We start from the raw sequence: 19,119 nt of genomic DNA, 5'->3' as shown, positions 1-19,119 counted from the left end.
TATTTCATGGAGGAGGAGATATGAATTCTGACAGTTCGGGATCTGTTTGTAAGAAAGTCTAAAATCCAGTGTGGATAGTCGTCCTAACAGAGCCAGTGTATTTACTGGTGTCTTTAGGATGATGCTTTAGTCTAAAGTAGGAGCTGTTTTCTTCCAGATGAGTGAGGACCAGAAGAACCACTAAAGAGATGGTGTCACATCATGACTTCAGAGGAGTCCCTGGGGACTAATCATTCCCTCTTTGGCACAGGGATATTGACAGCAGTTTTGAGGTATGTGGGAACGCTGTCGAATATATCTGTCAACAACTCAGAGAGCTGGTGTGAGCAGACCTTTAGTGCCCTACCTGGGATGCCATCTGGGGAGAGTTCCCATCCAGCATTTCAAGGAGTAACCCTCTGCAGAGAAAAACTCACCTCTGCCGCTGTGATGCTGAGGGGCAGCTCACTGGGTGGAGGATGAGCTTGGAAGGGGCAGTGGTCTTCCTGGACTTATGATGCAGGGATTTAAACACACATAGTAAATATAGCCCTGAACTTAACAGGAAGAAACCTCCGGCAGAACCAGGCTCAGGGAGGGCGGGGCCATCTGTTGTGACTGGTTGGGGTGAGAGAAGGAAGACAGGATAGAGGCCCAAGAATGTTTCTCATGCAGACTGGATCAGCCAGGGATCGAACCACCAGCCTGTTGTACCTCCCGACATACAGGCGCCTCTAACACATCTGAGACTTAATATTATTTTCTTATAGTCCACTCAGTCTGTTAAATGTAAACACACTGCGGCTGTTTATGATAAGACGACACTTCAATGATCCCCGTGGGATAGTGTGTGTGTGTGTGTGTTCTCAACAAAACTGAGTTTTCTTTCTTTTTGTGCAGCAGCTCAGGGTGTGTGTTTGTAGTTATCTTGCCCTGGCAGAATCCCTGACTTCTGACAGGGAATCGAACTGCCGGCTCATTGCTCCCTCTGCTTTGCAGCTCATCACATCATCAAACCTGACAGCTCGTGTCAAAGCTCGTCCCTCTCGTCCCTCACTCAGGCTCCACTTTGCCCTAAAGTCTCTCTCCTACTCAAATACACTTTTATTTTTCTTTTATTTGATTCTATCATTGCAGCAGATGCCTTGTTGATAAATTCTGACTTAAAATAAGTTAAAACAGCTTATTATGAATAATTGGCTCAACTGGATTCTGGATTGGGTCTAATCATCTGTATGTCTGAGTCCTGTGACAGAGTGTTGGCTGAGAAACGTTTTGGGAGAGGAAAAGAACAGAAACGGTATTTAAGATATAATTTGGCAACTCCAGGCCTCTAGGGCCGGTGTCCTGCAGGATATAGATGTGTCCTTGATCCAACACAGCTGATTTAAATGGTTAAATGACCTCCTCAGCATGTCCTGAAGTTCTCCAGAGGAAAGGGAAGCATTTAATCAACCCTAAAAACTCATTATGCAGCATGACAACAACCAGCTTTGGAACCTAACAGTGAGTGACATACAGCACTATTTTAGTTCATGGACCTGTAACAGATGGTATGGCCCCTACACACCCCTGATCTGAACATCAAGAGCCCTCTCTGAACTTATCTTCCTAATGTAGTATAGTTGAAATCCTGCTCAGCCAGACAAAGGGAGAACAGAATCATTTTCCTTGCAGACATCCTTCTGGCTCCAGAAAAGGCGAGTATCTGTATTATATGATTTACGCATATAATACTTATGCAACAAAACATTGTGAATTCAAGAGTGAAATTTGTGTAATAGGCTGAAGAACATGGTTCTCATGCAGTGGCCCCTTTTATCATGAAAGACAAAGAATTGAAAATAATAGTTTCTGTTTTTAAAACAAAAGTTTGCTGTTAGGAGTGATGGATGAATCTGTTACATAAGTGATTGACTTTTATGTTTTAAATATACTTTTACTGTCCGACCAGAACACTGAATACGCATCAAAGGATGTTTAACTGAATCTCAACAACTTCAGTCCTCAGATAATCAAAAAATTTCCAGTAGAAATGGAGTGTGAAGCAGCAAAGTTTAAATGATTATTTTTAAAGTGATGGAACTTTAAGCTCAAAGCCTGCTTCACAAAACCTCACTTAACAAAGATCTAGACTTGTTAGACATGGTAATTCTTTCAAAAAAAAAATTCTGTTTATTATCTAAACATTTTTATACCATAAGACTCTGTAGAAAATATCTGTTGTAAATCATGAGGCGGCCGTTCTGTATTATCTTTGTAATCAATATATTTCTTCTCATTTCTTTTCAGTTGTTTCTGTGAGCGGTGGCGTTCTTTAAATCTGTGTTCACTGCAGAGGTGCCCATTGTGTCCCAGTCAAACAGTGCTCGCCACTGTGCTTAATTATTCTAACAAGCAAAAAGTATTAAAGCGATGCTTATGTAGTGTATTTCAGACAGTGAGATGCAGAAACTGCAGGAAATTCTGGTCACAACAGATGTTAAAAGGGAATAATGAGCAGCATCATGGCGCTTGCATCAATCTGCTGCCCAAGATGAGTGGGAGAAAGCACAGCCCTGTCATCTGGACTGCAGCCACGTACATATTTTGATGCAAAGACTGCATGAAGTGTGCAAGTGTGCCCATTTTATTGGACATTTTGTTCCTTTCTTATTCCATTAAGGTCAGAGAAACCATATTTTGATGGTACACTCCTTGCCACGGATGCAGATGTATACCATTTTGTTGAGGATGTAAGGAGTAAAATGAAAACTCAAAGTTCAGTTTACATTATAGCTATTAGTACAACAGTTCTACTACAAAGATATTACTTGTACTGGCCGTACCTTCGGAAGTTGGCATTTTCCATGTTGGAATGCATGCCAAGGCCCATCCAACCCAGTGTGAGGTGCTACACCGTCTTTATCAAACTAATTGAAATTGTTTTTATTTCAGTGTTACAGTAAACAGTGGTTTCACATTTATCAGATAACCTGGAATAGCAAAAATCAGGAGGTTGCTGGCACAACTGCTCTCAACTGTAATGTCATGTTTGGATATTTATTATTGTATGTCTGCATGATTAAGCAGACTCATAATATGCTAATGACGCTGATGCTAATGCATGCTAATGCTAATGAGAACCAAGGAAAAAGTATCTTTCAGTTAAACTTTATTTTGTGATTTCCTGCCTCTTTGGAGATAAAAGATGCCAAACAAACACGTGAATGGAAAGGTCAGGATGTCCTCTATTGCTCAAATAAGTCAAAACAAATGTCCATAACAGAGGACATAAATGAGTAGGTTGGTTCTCAGGAGGATATAGAATTCTGTATTTGATTTTCCGTTGCTTTTTGTTTCTTTTTGTTTGTGTCTTTGTTGCTGTTTGGTTACATTCTTCTTTTTACAGTTTTTTTTATCAGTTGCTTTTTTGCGTACTTTACCAGCTGCAGTATTTTCAGAAGGAAAACGATGTGGTGAGGGAGATGACACAGCACTGCACCTACATCAGAAGGCTGTCTGGGAGCAGCAGGACAACAATATCATGAATGTCGTCTGGCAGAAAAACTGAGATTTATTTGTTTGCTTGTTTTTCATTCATTTATTTCTCTGCATTCCCAGTTGGAGTATTTGAATTTGAAATGTTTTGTGTCTTAACACTAACTTGAAGATTTGACGTCCTAATCTGTGGCATATGTGACTGAATCAAAATGAATTATAGTTCTCTCATAAGTTATGGTTGGAGCACAGACATGATAAAAAATGGAGATTGCTGGTTTAAAAAGTGAAGCAAACATGGAAGTGCCCTGAACTTGCATTCTTCTGAATGACCACTGGTGGAACATTCCCAGATTTCTGGGCATTTGTCCGGACCTCAGTCATTCTAGGTGTGAGGAAGAAGGATTTTTCAGGATATAGTCACTGGCTAAATAATAATGACTGACAAGAGTGTGTGGTTTCAGTCAGACACCCTTGCCCACTGTCTAAATTTAAAAACATTTCACATTCACTATTACTCACCTTAATCATCACCATTATTTATCTCATTCCCCATAATGCAGGATTTTTGCTGTAAATTTATGCAACAGTTATTGTGCTTTTGCAGTAGCATCTTCATCACGAGGTAAATATTTTTGAAAAAACAACCTTTAGCCAAACCAAGATAGAAAAGTGAAAGAAATACTTTCTATCACCATCAGGAAGATTATGTATGATATCATAACTGAACTGAGGTCTGTAAAACTCGGTCTAATTTTAGCTATTTCTGTTTTTGTTTTGTAACCTCACAAAGTTCAAAGGTCAGTAGTGCAAAGCCGTGGCAGTCAGAGGTTTTATATTTCTATGCCACTCTCACCATCAAGATATTTTCAATGATCTATTTGTTTTAGACTTTCTTCTCAAAATTCTGGAAAAAAAGACGTCCCCACATTCCCCCTCCAGTGGTCCTAATCCTCTTCTGTATGTAACAGTAATGTAATAGAGTATAGTTAAATACTGTGTGGATTAGAGACAAAATCATTGAATTTGTTATAACTTTATTAACAAAAAAAACTAAAATTAACTTATTGTTGCTGGATTTATTACAAAAAGAGAGCATTTATGGGCTTAAATGTCATAGATTGTAACGCTCTGGGGCTCTGCAGTGGTTCAGTGCATAAAGCAGCTGGCAGCGGCCTCCAGTAATCTGGAGTGAAGTGATGTGCTCAGCAGCAGTGGAGAGGGCCATCAGGAGCCACAGATAGCTTTCGGCCCACCTGAAGGATTGTTTTCTTCTGCCATTACCAGCTTCATCAGTAATATTACAGCAAACTGGAATGATGAGCACTCTTAATCTATGCATCAGATGCAACTCTGCAGACTGCATTGCTCGCTCTGCAGCTGCTTGTTTAGAAATAAACAAGCCAAAGTTCCCTTTGGCTGATCAGGTACAACGATGAACGAGAGAGGGAGAGAATAAAAAGAATGATGCAGCTAAATGTGCGCCATTCAGGGGGTTTTATTCTTGGAAAAAAACACCTAGAACACGTTTAAAAAGTTGTTTTAGGCAACTAATAAAAATAGAATAAAAATAAATAACTTTCTGGAACTGTTCATTTCTTCTTGTATTTCTTATGATTAATGTATAAATATTAAAACCATTCAACCATTAATTAAATGGAGACTCCATGAAAAGTTCTTTATACATCAGTCTAATCAATTACAAATAATCTGCAACAATAATCTGTATGCTAAACAAAATGTTTCCATTTTTTATACATATCCCAAAAACCTTTAACAACATTTTTTTACTGCACTCATAACAGAGAGGCCGCTTCACTTATAAATCTCAGTCAGTTAGTGTCAGTGTTATTAGTTAATGCTATCAGTAAAGGTGGAGGGAAACTGATCCAGACTACAACAGTCAAAACAATTATTCACAATTTATCACTTACGACGATGGTTGAACCTTGGAAAAATACATAAGTATGTTCTAGACTGTGACTGAGACTGTGCTTGTTTATCTGTTTTACTTTTATTTATATTAGTAGTAGTAGTAGTATTAATATACACTCCATTTATTGATCTGTTGGATACGTCTACATGGTCTCACAGTTGTTGCTAGCTGGTGCTACAGTAGCTTCTTTTCTCCACTGGCATTCTGTTAGAAATCATCCTCTGTGTGACTAAATGTTAACAGTAGAGCTACAAACAGACTCCTCACATTTTTTAAATATGTATTTGTCAAACTGACAATTAACACCTTTGAGCTTTGACTTCTTTGCCGTCACCTCTGTCGTTGCAGGACAGGATATAAATGGCACTCCCATCGGGGCAGGTCTTGGGGCTTTGAAATTCTGGAGGATCTGATGTTAATTGGCTGTCTTATATAAACCTAGTCTCCAGTTGTTACAGCTAATGTTCTTTTCCTTCTTTGTCCCACATCCCTCAAGCTACGAGAAGCACGATTATGAAAATGTTGTTTGTGTCCCCACAATTTTCTCTCCCACACAGCCACAAGTCGTACCCAGGATGAACTCGCCACCTCTCTCCACAGCTGTTGTTAGGCAAATCTGCTCAATAATATGAGTCACTACAGTACGGTGTTTGGCTCCTGGTAGCTAAAGTTTCAGAATGCTGATCTTCTGGAGTTCTTTTACAAATGAAACTCAGTATCTAAAGATTTCTAGGGTGGGAGGTTATTTTCCACCATAAACTGAGGGTTCTGTGTAGGAACAAAGCTTATTAAGTGAAAATAAGAAGGTTGGGGTTGCTCCAGTTATGAGAGGTCAGGACTGCTGAACCTTTTTGGAGAGCGCTGAACTGACTACCTTCTGTTTGCCAACTTGTTTTGCATCTGCAGACTCGTCAAGGACATCCTGGCTGCTTGTTTGGAAGACAGTGGAATCATGGAAGTTCGTACAAACCCTTCACTGTGACCCTTTCTTCTCCTTGATAACACATTTGCCCAATAAATGAATACACAGTCTATACTTGACATGTTTGTCTAATGAAAGAGTCTTTTTTTAAATGTTCTTAACACTCATGAGTGAATCAAATCTGAATCGAATGCACTGCTTCTGACTTACATTCATGTTGAGCTATTATTCTCATTTCTATATTTTCACTTCACTAGTGTAGCTTTGCATGATTGATCTTATACTGTGCTTCCCAGCTAACTGACTTTCTGTCCCTCACAAACAAAAGGACTGACCAGCTGCCCTGACACGCTCGTATTAAGGAGACTTTCTTTGTACAGCATTCAAACTGAGGAGAATCCTGAGCTCTTGGTTCACAGGGATGACTTTTACATGCGCTGACCTCGATATTTGAAACTTTGATCTTGTTTGATGTGACCGACCATTATTGGCCTTTATTAACATTTGCTGTGCTTTTCCTTTGGGTAGGAAAACAGTGATATAAAAAGTCGTTGACCCCAAATGAACATATAAAACGTCTGGGATTAAACTGTTAGCGCAGTACAATATCACTGGAAATAGAAAGACATAGTTTAAAATGGAGAGAAGGTTCAGAAACGTGCTGCCCAGACGTTTTTTATCCTCGGGGCTTCTGTGCCGTTGTCATCATTACACAGGCTATTAGCTTTGCTGCTGGCCTGATATGAACTTTTATGTAACATAGTCTGTTTATTAGAGTAAATGTTAACTTACTTTCACATAAAATCAATGCAGATTTGGAAATACGACGATTTTTTAAAAGTTTCTCTTAGGTATGAGTGGGGGGAGGGGGGGTGTTTTGGGTTATTTTATTGTATTTGCTTTTTTGTCAAGCACTCAAATATATACAGCTGTGTGTAACAAGGTGTGTGTAAATGAGCTTCCTCCGAAGGGTGGCTGGCCTCTCCCTTAGAGATAGGGTGAGAAGTTCGGCCATCCGGGAGGGGCTCAGAGTAGAGCAGCTGCTGCTCCACATCGAAAGGAGCCAGCTGAGGTGGTTCGGGCATCTGACAAGGATGCCCCCTGGGCGCCTCCTGGGTGAGGTGTTCCAGGCATGTCCCACCGGGAGGAGGCCCCGGGGCAGACCCAGGACACGCTGGAGAGATTATATCTCTCGGCTGGCCTGGGAACGCCTTGGTATTCCCCCGGATAAGCTGGAGGAGGTGGCTGGGGAGAGGGAGGTCTGGGCCTCTTTGCTTAGGCTGCTGCCCCCGCGACCCGGCCCCGGACAAAGCGGATGAAAATGGATGGATGGATGTGTGTAGCAAGGTTACAAATCTAAGACAAAATGTGAAAATCACACAACCCCACAAATTTCCAGTTTGCAATAAAGGATTCATGTATTCAAACAATGACACAGGCAGTGTGTAGATCTAAAATACTCTTTGCTTTAAAACAAATGATCTCCTTTTCAGAGTTGATTGGGTGAAGAAAGCACACAATTATGATGACACGTACTGTGCAGTGCATCAGCCCAGACGGCCTTTAAGGCATCAGTGGAGGCAGGATTTGACTTTTCCACACACCAAACCAGTGAACTGCCAAAATCCCAGTTAATGTTGTAAGCTGAAGATTTTGTATGTGACTTGCATGTACATTTCCTACAATATAGTTTGCATTGCATAGCTCCTTATGTGGTACTAGTGACAAAGTGATGGCTCAGCAGTTTGTAGATATGAAACACTATCAGTGGAGCATTGTTTTAAAGAGTGAAGGTGTTTGGGACCAAATGCAAAGACACAACTGTGATGTTTATGGTAGGCAAAATTAAACAAGGCATGAGGAATATCGCTACAAACACTAGGAATGTGATGCAGGAGCCACGCAGGAAGACTAAACAGTGCAATGAGACAAAGAACAGAAGCAAAGTGAGAGTTTAAATATACAGGAGCCAATGAGAGGCGAGCAAACAAAACATGGCTGAAACTAATCAAGGTTGACAGGAAAGGAAGAAAAAACCACGAACAAGACTCAAAAGACAACAGCTAGCAACATAAACCAGGAAGTAGCATAATGGGAAAACCTAATATAGAGACAAGGAACAGGAGGCACGATTAACTGAAATTCAAGAAATTAGATTTAAACTTTCATTATAACCTCAAACAGAAACTACTTTGCAAAAGGTAGTGAAACAAAAACTACCAAATGTAAAGACTAAACTGGGACATTAAATATCTGATACACAAAGAGAATAAAACACCTAAAAACAAAACAAGGCCAAACACCAAAAGCACAGGAATCCAAAAATTAAAACAAAAACTCAAAAGTCAGGCAAAATCCCAGGGTCAACGACACTCGGCATTTCTTCATTTGTCAGTGTAAATGTTTTTTTACCATCTCTGAATCTTTTCATCAATTCTTTAAACATCTTGCATTTTACATAAACCGAACCTATCGCTTAGGACTCTCTCTGTGCACAATACCAGTCTGACTGATCAAATTCATTTGAATGGAAAACAACTAAGCAAATATTATAACTGCATTACATGCCAAACATTGTCAAGAGATTATTTACCACCTTTTTGAGCGATGAGCTAAATACTGCTCTTATAATATCAGAAATATGTGCAGAACAAATCCCAGCTGATCAGCCAGGAATCGATGCACTGTTGGAGCAAAATATCAAGAAGGATGTTTATTTAAAAGAGACATCTATTTGGCTTTTCCCCTTTTTACACGACCATCTGTTTACGAGGGATTTCCAGGCTAATTTTTGGGTTATTTTCTAAAATCACCATTTATATGGAATCTTTAAGTTTTTAACTCCAGTAATAACCTAAATAACTGAATCCAACACCCAAATAATGAACCTCAGTTGTAATTACCGGGCTACAGAGGAGCCAGCAATATTCTGGTTATAGCAAACTTTCAGTGGCCAACAAATCTCTGCGGCAGGTGTGAATGTTTGGCTACGTTAATGTGAATCAAGGTGCTGCTGCTGCAAAAAAAAAAAACTGCCAAAAAATGCTCTGGGAAATGAAATGTGAAATTCGGCTCAGCAAGCATCAGCCAAGAAAATATCAGAGCCCTCGCTTAGGTGTGAATTTGTTTGCATTAAAAATAAGCTCTGTCAAATCAACATTTCAGAAACAGCATGATATCCTCGCATTATTCAAAACTGTGCACATAGCGATTTAAAACGAAACCCTGAACCCTTCAGTCTAGGTCAGTGGGTCACAAGATTATCACCACCAAGGAGCAAATTTCATCAGAGTCTTTGTATTAACTGTCAAAGCATGATTTCTATATTTCCATCCTCGGGTCTTTTTACTACAAAGAAAATATATTCATATTAAAACAACCACATTTGTGATCATTTATTTAGTGTTTAGAAACGAGTGCATGGCCACAGGGATGCGTTGCTACTCTACTCATTCTTGCACAGACATAAAAATTATGTCCCAGCCGGAGCTCTGACCGAGCTCTGACCCTGAACTCGTAATGAACTCCACCCCATCCCTCAGGGTGCTTCATGTCCTTGCATATGGCTTTTCAGCTGTAGCTTCGTCTCTCCCCCTCCCTCCTCACTCATGTGTCACCTCACCTCTCTGAATTCCTGTAACTACTCACATGATAAAAACTAAAGTCAAAGTAAGGTTTGATTAGATATTGTCTACTGTCAATGACATCACTATCAGACATTACCATGATATTAAATGAAAAAAAAACAGCTGGTTTATATTGATTTTAATACATGCATGTCTGAAACCCTTTAGGACATCTTAGTTGATGCTTAAATAAATATTACGGTACTATTACCGTATTATAAAGCTGGAACTAGCCCTCCCTTATGTTCTCAGCATTTTGAATATAAAATGCAAAACTTCCTATCGCTGTCTAATTCTATAATGATCTCATCCATCCATCACTGCCCACATATCTGGGACTGGGTCTGAGCAGCTTAATCAGAGAAGCCCAGACCTTCTTTTCCTGAGCCACCTGCTGTAGCCCATCTGTTGGAGCTGCTCCCGGGCCAGCCGAGAGACATAATCTCTCCAGTGTGCCCTGCATGTACCCCAGGGTTTCCTCCTCGAAGGATATGCCCAGAACACCTCCCCAGGTGGGACTCAGGAGTCTCCTACTCAGATGGGAGGGGCCAGCCACCCTTGTATCTGTGATCTTGATTTTTGAGTCACTACTCAGAGCTCATGAATACAGAAGAAAGTAAGGATGTAGATCAACCCGTGAATCGACAAGCCACCACACGAGGAAGCCAACAGGACCACATCAAAACGCAGAGACGAGCTCCTGAGGCCATCAAAGTGGAAGCGTTTGGCCGCTTGACCGCCTGTAAAAATGTCCATAAAATTCTAATTAAAAATAAGAATCAGTGAAAAAGAGCAGCTCTGAAAAAGGCCGATACTCAATGGGAATGAGACTAACTTAATTCCAGCAATGCAGGCTAACCCCTCGCTCAGGTTATACAGGGAAATGTTTAATTTTTCTTCCCTCTTCTCAATTTCACTGATTAGTTTCACAGGTATGTGCTTAAACTGTATAAATACGAGGTTGTCTAAATGAAACTAACGGTATGGCTTTGTAGTGTGGAAGGAGGAAACCCACTCAGGCAAAAGACACCATACAAACTCTACATAGGAAAGCAGGATTTTCCTTTATTAGACAACAATACTTAACCACTACAACACCACGCAGCCTGGAAAAGACACCAGCATCGCAAGGTATTAGTTCGAGTTTACATCCTGGGAGAGAAGTATGTGTGATACCATCACAGACCTGTTTTGGCTTCACTGGTGCTTAATGGCACTCTGTAAAGGGTGTGATGCTCCAGTGTAAATGGAACCAGACAGACAGCAGGTAGTGTGAAGTTGTTTTAGAGGCACTGGGGATGAAGATGGTCACTGCTGTTTTTACTAGCACGGTTACCCCACAGGTCCGTCTGTCATTATCTGCTTACACACCCGCAGCAGCCACACTGCGTCCTCATACAGCCTTTCCTTTTGAACCTCATCTTCAGCCTTGCTTCTTCTCCAAACTGCGATATGTTCCTCAGTCATTTTTAAGACATTTTCTCCTCTCCGGCTTGTGATGAACCTTTTCCCTTTTCCCTTCTTCACATTTTCCTTACAATTTGAAGAGACACATCACACTTATAACTAGTTTAGCTTCTCTTTGTTGCTTTTCTGCACAATTCAAAATGTGTAATAGTGCTAAAGTACAACAATCTTCTCATTTTCACCAGACTAATCCTTCAAACACAAGTATTCCCAGAATTACCCAATTCTCTGTTTTTCTTTTCTTTTGTCTCTCTATAGATACCATCCAGCCATCCTTGGTGTGACATCACAATTCATTTCCATTCACATTTGTCAGCATTTGTCTTTACTGTGTTTGGACAGATGTTAAATTGGTTTTTCCCCAAGCTGGCACAGATCTTCTTTAATGAATATGAACCAGCCCAAGTTTCCCCTTAAAGCTCCTGCCAAATTTGACCCATCTATGTTCTTGGGAACAATATGGGAGAGTGAGGAGACTGATCCAAGCTGATCTGTGTGGCATGGCTGAGTTTCGACCTTGGGTGGAGCCTACAAATGGCAGGGAGAAATGGAAGCGGCGAGGGAACTCTGTAATAGGCAAGGCAAGTTTATTTATAATTCAACAACAAGGTGATTCAAAGTGCTTTACAGAGACATTAAAAAACAAAAACAAGAAAAAGCCCGATTTAAAATTGATTAAAAAACAGTAGATAAAATCAGAACAGTAGATAAAATCAGTAGTTAAAATGTAAGTTTTGAAATTTAAGCTTAAGTGCGGATTTGGTGCTTTATTCAAATGCAGCTGAGAACAGGTGAGTCTTCAACCTGGATTTAAATAAACTGAGTGTTTCAGCTGATCTGAGGCTTTCTGGGAGTTTGTTCCAGATATAAGGAGCATAAAAGCTGAATGCAGCTTCTCTGTGTCTGGTTCTGACTCTGGGAACTGATAAAAAACCGGATCCAGATGACCTGAGGGATCGGGAAGGTTCATACTGGGTCAGGTAATAATAGGAATATAACTTTAAATCCGCCAATAAAGGCTCAAAAACCATAATTATGGACAAACAACAATATATACTGGAAGCTAACAGGCAATTGGCACTATATTCCTATTAAGGACAGTATTCAGAAAAATACACAAATTCGGACTCGTGCTATTGTGGACAAACTATACAGTAGGAAATATATTACCGTGAAACAAAGAGACTTTTTATACAGTTATTTATACAGTTATTTATTTATTATTATTTCAGTTATTTGAAAGATACGTATCATTTTCTAGAACTAATCAAACCAATGAGACTCTGGACAAACACACATTTATTCACAACAGACATTGATAGCCTGCACACGGACATTAATACAGAACTAAGGCCAAAAACAATAGAAACTATTCTGAAGGGGCATCGGGACCCTAAGATGAGTTCGCAGGTAGACAGTATCTACAGGTGGAGGGCACAGCAATGGGGCATAGGTAAGCCCCCTCATATGCACATTTGTACAGGAGTCAGTGGGAACAGGAAGCTCTGGCTAAATGCCCTCAAAAACCAACTTTTTTTCTCAGGTATTTGGATGACATCATAGGAGCATGGTCTCATGGTGAGGAAAAGTTTTGCAAAGTTATTAATGTTTTAAACAACCGTCATCCCTCTTTTAAGGTGAAATATGAATTACATTCTTCACAAGTAAACTTTCTGGACACAACTGCTCCTGGAACAATTGGATTCAAATAGGAAAAAGATTTCTACCGAGGTCTATTTCAAACCCACAGATTTCCATGCTCTTCTACAGAAGTGCAGCTATCATCTTAAACACACGTATAAAGGAATTATCAAACCTCAAATTATTCGATTCTATAGAATTTCCTCGCATGACTCAGATCTTCAAGAGTCAATTAGCAGACTATCCCAGAGTCTTAGAAATAGGGGCTATTTCTTAGAACAATTAAAAGCAGTATGCTCGCGATGCGTAACTCAAAGATAACAAGTGCAGGTGCAGATGAGCCAAATGAAGATGTGGCTCAGAATCAAACCCAATTGGAGGACCCGAGCAGACTTATGGTTACTACCTATTCACATCTCCTACTTACCGTTGCAACATCAGTTAAAATCAAACTTTAATAAGTATACCTAAGATTTGAGACCATTCCCAAAGTATAGAGTAATCTCGGCTCATAGGAGGAACAAGAATTTAAAGGACATGCTTGTCAGAGCTAAATTACCTGAACAGTCAGGTAGAATAGAGCTGGTGAAATCAAACCACAACAGTTTATATATAACCCCCATGGACGAGCCGGAGCACCCATTTTACACAAGATGACATTGAACATGAAAAACATTATTTATTGTATTTTATGTTAAAAATGTCACCGTGTGTATGTAGGAGAGACAGTATAAACAGTACTAGACAGACTAAAACAACACATTTATAGCGTTGGGGAAAACAGACTGAACAGTCCCTTGGTCTTGCACTTTCAAATACACCGACTGCAGTACTGGAACATAACGGGACTTCAAGCCTGTGCGACGTGGACGTGCCTGCTCCTTTGCTTTCATAGTTGCTTCATACCTGTGAGGTCCACAGACTTTAATGCAGAATTCGCTGATTCCTGCATTTGCATCTATCCTATTTTTAAGCCTCTCGCATTAGGGAAAGAAAAAATTGGGAACAATCTGAAATATAACAGGTCTTCATGTCTGTAGAAGGAAACTTAAAAAATCAAACACTTTGGCCAGAAACTGTTTATCAAACTAAGCGGATTAGTCGTAGTGGTTCAGTAACATTCGTGTTTCTAAACTTGCTCTAAAAATACTGCACAGTAACTCTCCTGAATCTGATGCACATCTTCTGTTACTGCTATATAACACTACTGTAGCAGCCTCTGTTTCAATGCCACGATTGGCAACCTGAACCAAAACCTCTGGTTGGTTTTAGTACTAAGTGTCCCAGAAGCACAAACACATAATGAGCTTTTGGTTTTTCTTTGCTGTGTTTCTATTAAGTTTTCTCTCAACTGATTATTTCACTAAATTGCAGGTAATCCAAACTGAAGCAGGCAGCTCATATTACGTTCTTATCCAGCTGCCCTTACTTGAAAAAATAACAGCAACAACAACAACAACAATCATAATAATAAGTTCATACATACTTAGATAAACACAGTAAAATATCGAGTGCCTGTCGAATCAGCTTCCACGACTCATATGTGTGGTATTCTAGCTCGTTTACATGGCTTCCATGAAAAGTGCATCAGTGTCTTTGAACCTTTTATTTCAAACCAAACCTCACAATAATCCTTCCATCCAACCCCGCTTCACAGGCCATAGTACAGACTCTCTGAATGGTTATTGATTAATAACTTGTTAATAACAAGTGATCAGACACTGAGCATCCAAGTGTGTTAAAACAACACCAGGGATCGTATCAAGCTTCATTAACCAACAAGTGATATCAGTGTGGTGATGTCCATCTTTTTTACAGAGTCTATGATCCAAACAAGACACAAACCAGGTCTGTTGGTCTAATGTGTGATTAAGCAGACTTTATAGGTTTTTAAAATGGAACAGTTATCTCCCAGCAGGCAACACTGCATATGCCAACCCACTGATTTCACAAGACGCCATGCAAGTCAAGTCAAGTGGCTTTATTGCCATTTCAACCATGTGCAGTGGTACAGTACACAGTGAAGTGAAGCAAGACAACATTCCTCCAAGACCATGGTGCTACATATAACAGACGATCAACACAGGACTCCATAAAGTGCAAGTGTGCAAAAACACAAAACAAAACAAAGACAGTGCAGACACAAGACCAAAATGCAACAATGACAGTTGGTTGTGCAAAAGACAGAATTGTGCGAAAAGTAGCTTGATGTGTGTGTGTGTGTGTGTGTGAGTGTGAGAGACAGAGAGAGACATTGTGCAGATAACAGGGTGACACAGAAAGCACCTGACATACCTGAAGGCATTAATGTACAGCCACGGATGGGAAAGTAGTGAAAACTAAAATAAGGACATCTACCTGTACAACTTTTTAAACTAGCTGCAAACATTGCAATACACTGTTAAAACAAACCCAAACTGTTGGACTAAACAGCAAAAATCTGTTACCCGTAGAGTAAACCAACAACTTAATCAACTGTTGTTCTTCCAGCCAAGAGGAGGAGCGTAGCTTTCTCACCACGGGTATCTGATGGAGCCCTAGAGGTGGAAACCAGCCCACAGTATAATGTAGCTTACAGGAGAAAACTGAATGACAGACGCATGGGTTTGGAGCTCATGTGTGTGTGTGTGTGTGTGTGTGTGTGTGTGTGTGTGTGTGTGTGTGTGTGCATGACTAAGCTAACCCTGTGTGCAAAGATGGTGAAGTGTCTTTAGATTATGCAGCTATAGACCACAGGCTGCTGCATCTCCATCCAGAAACCACCTCCCAGCTGCACCACGTGGTGCCAAAGTCATCGCGCTCCAGCGTGTTCCTCCCAGCTGCACCATCCGTGGCCAAAGTCATCACACTCCAATATGGGCCTTCTGGATGCAGCATCTAATGCCAAACATATCAAAACACAACATGGGCTCTCAGCTCGACCATCTTAAGACTCATTTCAATCCAGTGAGTACCCTCCAGCCGTCCATCTGTGTGTGAAAATACATTTTAAAAAATTCAGTGCACCTCACACAAAAGGAAGAATAATTTAACGCAGTCCTAATCCTCCATTTGATCCAAAAGACATAAAAATACCATTTCATCTGTGCCATCTCCAGCCAGACATACTTCAGTAATTACTAGCATTAAATCCTCGTCTCAGTTTCACCATCTGAGGACAAACGTGTCATCGCTGCATGTCTCGGTACCACCTGAGGCCAAACTCATTGCAGTTTAAATTGCATATCTGTTTCTTATCTACTAACATTTTTCTGGTTTCTGTTCAGTGTCTGTTTATTCTCTTTGATTTGGTGTAATTCAGATTTCATTTTCTCCATAAAGAGAACTTGTCCCTCTGGGCGTTAAACACTCAGCATCTGAACAATAAAGCTCCACTTGTACCTTCAGGCGGTCCAATGCAACGCCAAATAAAAACCCACTATCGTCCATGTGAGTCAGTGGAAGACAAATCAAAGGATTCTGTGGGTCTGTGGTCTGAGGGAGAGTTTGTGTTGTACGCTCTTCCTCCTACACGAAGAGTTTTGATTTATTTTTGGCTTACAATTTAACCCCAAAACATGATTTTTTGCTTTTATTTAAAGTTTAAAAGATCTGGAGAAAAAAAAGACTTTAACTTGTGAATAATCCAAATGTTGACAGAGCAGTTGCTCTGTGTAAACCTCCCACTAGGTGCTTGGAGTGTAGGAGGGACATATTTTAAAGTTGCTGAGTGAACACTGACAATTTGTTGCTGTCCACTGTGCTGGACAATTGGACTCATTGCTGAAACTCTATATGAACTCAGTCCACACACGATGACCTGCAGGTCTGCCTTTACTGTTTAATCACAGCTCCACTCGACAACAACAGGCTTTGTTTATCGGTCAGCTTTGTTAACAGAGATTAAAGACTGTCAGTGTGGAAAACAAAGGCAGCTGTGGGCACTCGTTCAAACAGAAGTTTGAATTTCTCTAAAATCCTACGTGCACATCCAAGCCAACTATGAAAAACAGCAAATATGAAGCGTGTTAAAGCCTATTGTATATGCTGTGTATGCTCCAAATATAGAGTTATAGTTTGTGTACAATCTGTTAAGAAAAAATAAAGAAAAGAAACATCAGGGAACCACTCGTGACATGTTCTTTGGCAGCATGAGTACTTTCACTGAGGTTTATTTTGACTCCCATAAACTAAAGCAGCGTCAATAGACAATAGAAAAATACAGACTTATCCACAAACAGCTGGAGTTCATCGGGTACTAATCCATGAAGATGACTATTGTTATTGTGCTGTTATTGGACGTAGTGTCATTGGCACTTTATATTACAGCTTGGTAATATAATAATAAGAAGAGAAGAGGTAACATTAATACATTACCAAGGTAATGTAACCAAGTAACAGCTTGGCACTGATCTTGTTACTGGCTGAGTAGTATTAGACTATATTTTAAATAAAATGACATGTTGGTAATAATCTCCTATGTTTGTAAATATTTGCACACTAACACTGTATACAGTTAAAATGATTCCTACATTATGGACAAACATTCTCCTTTGTTTGAAAACAAAAAAGTGAATATTATATAGGGATGGGTATTGATAAGATTTTCACGATTCCGATTCCATTTTCGATTCTGTTTAACGATTCGATTCTTTATCGATTCTTTTTAAAAAAGGAGAACACTAAGTTCGATTAGCTCAGAACTTTGTTTTATATCTTCTCTTTGAACAAGAAAGAAATTTAGGAGTAACATGGCCTTACAAACCCAACAGTGAGATCTTAAGAGATCCAGCCTACGGCTCTTCAATGGGGTGTCACAGGGTCCCCAGGAAAAAAAAAATTGTAAATGTAAAATAATAAAATAAATATTCTTCTGTAGCAATAACACATGAATATCCAGTAATGTCCCTGCCTACAATTAAACACATTCACTTACTGAAAATCATCTGCTGTGGCAAATGGGTTCAAGCCTTTGACCACAAACTTAGTCACTCCTCGGTGACATTCGTCTATCCTGGCCTGAAAGGAGACGCTACCGGTAGACTGCAGCGAGAACTGCCAGCATCTGAGCCAGACTGTCTGTCTCATCATGATCACCTATATTACTTCACAAAAAAAAAAAAAAAAAAACCCAGAACGAAAAAGTAAGCTTAGCATGAGGAAAAGACACACGCAGAGAAAATGATGCAGAGACTAAAAACTTTAAAATCTAAACTCCAAACAGAGCAGCACCATGACACAGTGTAAAATTCTTTCCTGACATTTAGATGGAAGCTAATGTTTGCTCATTGTTTCACTGTGAAAATCGTTCAAAGACAAACAATTGTGAGCTAATTAATTAAAAGTAGATTCAATTAATTTTCCCTGAATGCGTTCGGGAACCAGGTTGAGCGTGAAAAGTACAAAGTTTTCATTGCCAACCAAGAATACTTTAATAATCACTAAGGAAATTATGTGGGTCACAGTTGCTTCAAATCAGTAACAGTAACAGACTAAACTAATTAAACAATATGTTACAAAGTTTACAAATTTAAGAAATAGCACTAATATATACAAGTCGCTCAATCATAAATATCAAGAATATTAAAGAGGTGAAATATATATGGTTGATATTTGACTCTAACCTGTGAAACTTTATCATCTGTTATTTTACTGGAGAGCATGTAAAGGGTGTAACTATTGCAGTGTGCTTTGGAGTTGTACAGGGAGGCAGAGGCAGGAATGATGTCCTGTGTCGTTCAGTGGTGCATTATGGGTAAGCTCAGTCTCTCATTGAGCGTGCTCCTGTGACTGGCCAGCATGTCATGGAGTGGGTGGGAAGTATTGTCCAGCATTGTCCTTATCTTAGACAACGTGCACCTTTCAGACATCACCTTAAGGGAGTCCAGCTCCATCCCCACAACATTAGTGGCCTCGTGATCAGTTTATTGGGTCTGTTGGCATCTGCAACCCTCAACCTGCTGCCCCAGCATGCAACAGCATAGAGGATGGCACTGACCACAACAGACTCAGATGTTGAAAGACCTCAGAGACGACTCTGTACCTTCCTCAGTGGTGTTTTTAGCTCAGTCCAGTTTATTGTCTGTGTG

The sequence above is a fragment of the Aulonocara stuartgranti genome (genome assembly GCF_965226115.1).
Source record: "Aulonocara stuartgranti genome assembly, chromosome: 14".
Taxonomy (NCBI): Eukaryota; Metazoa; Chordata; class Actinopteri; order Cichliformes; family Cichlidae; genus Aulonocara; species Aulonocara stuartgranti.
Note: the sequence above shows the minus strand (reverse complement) of the source record.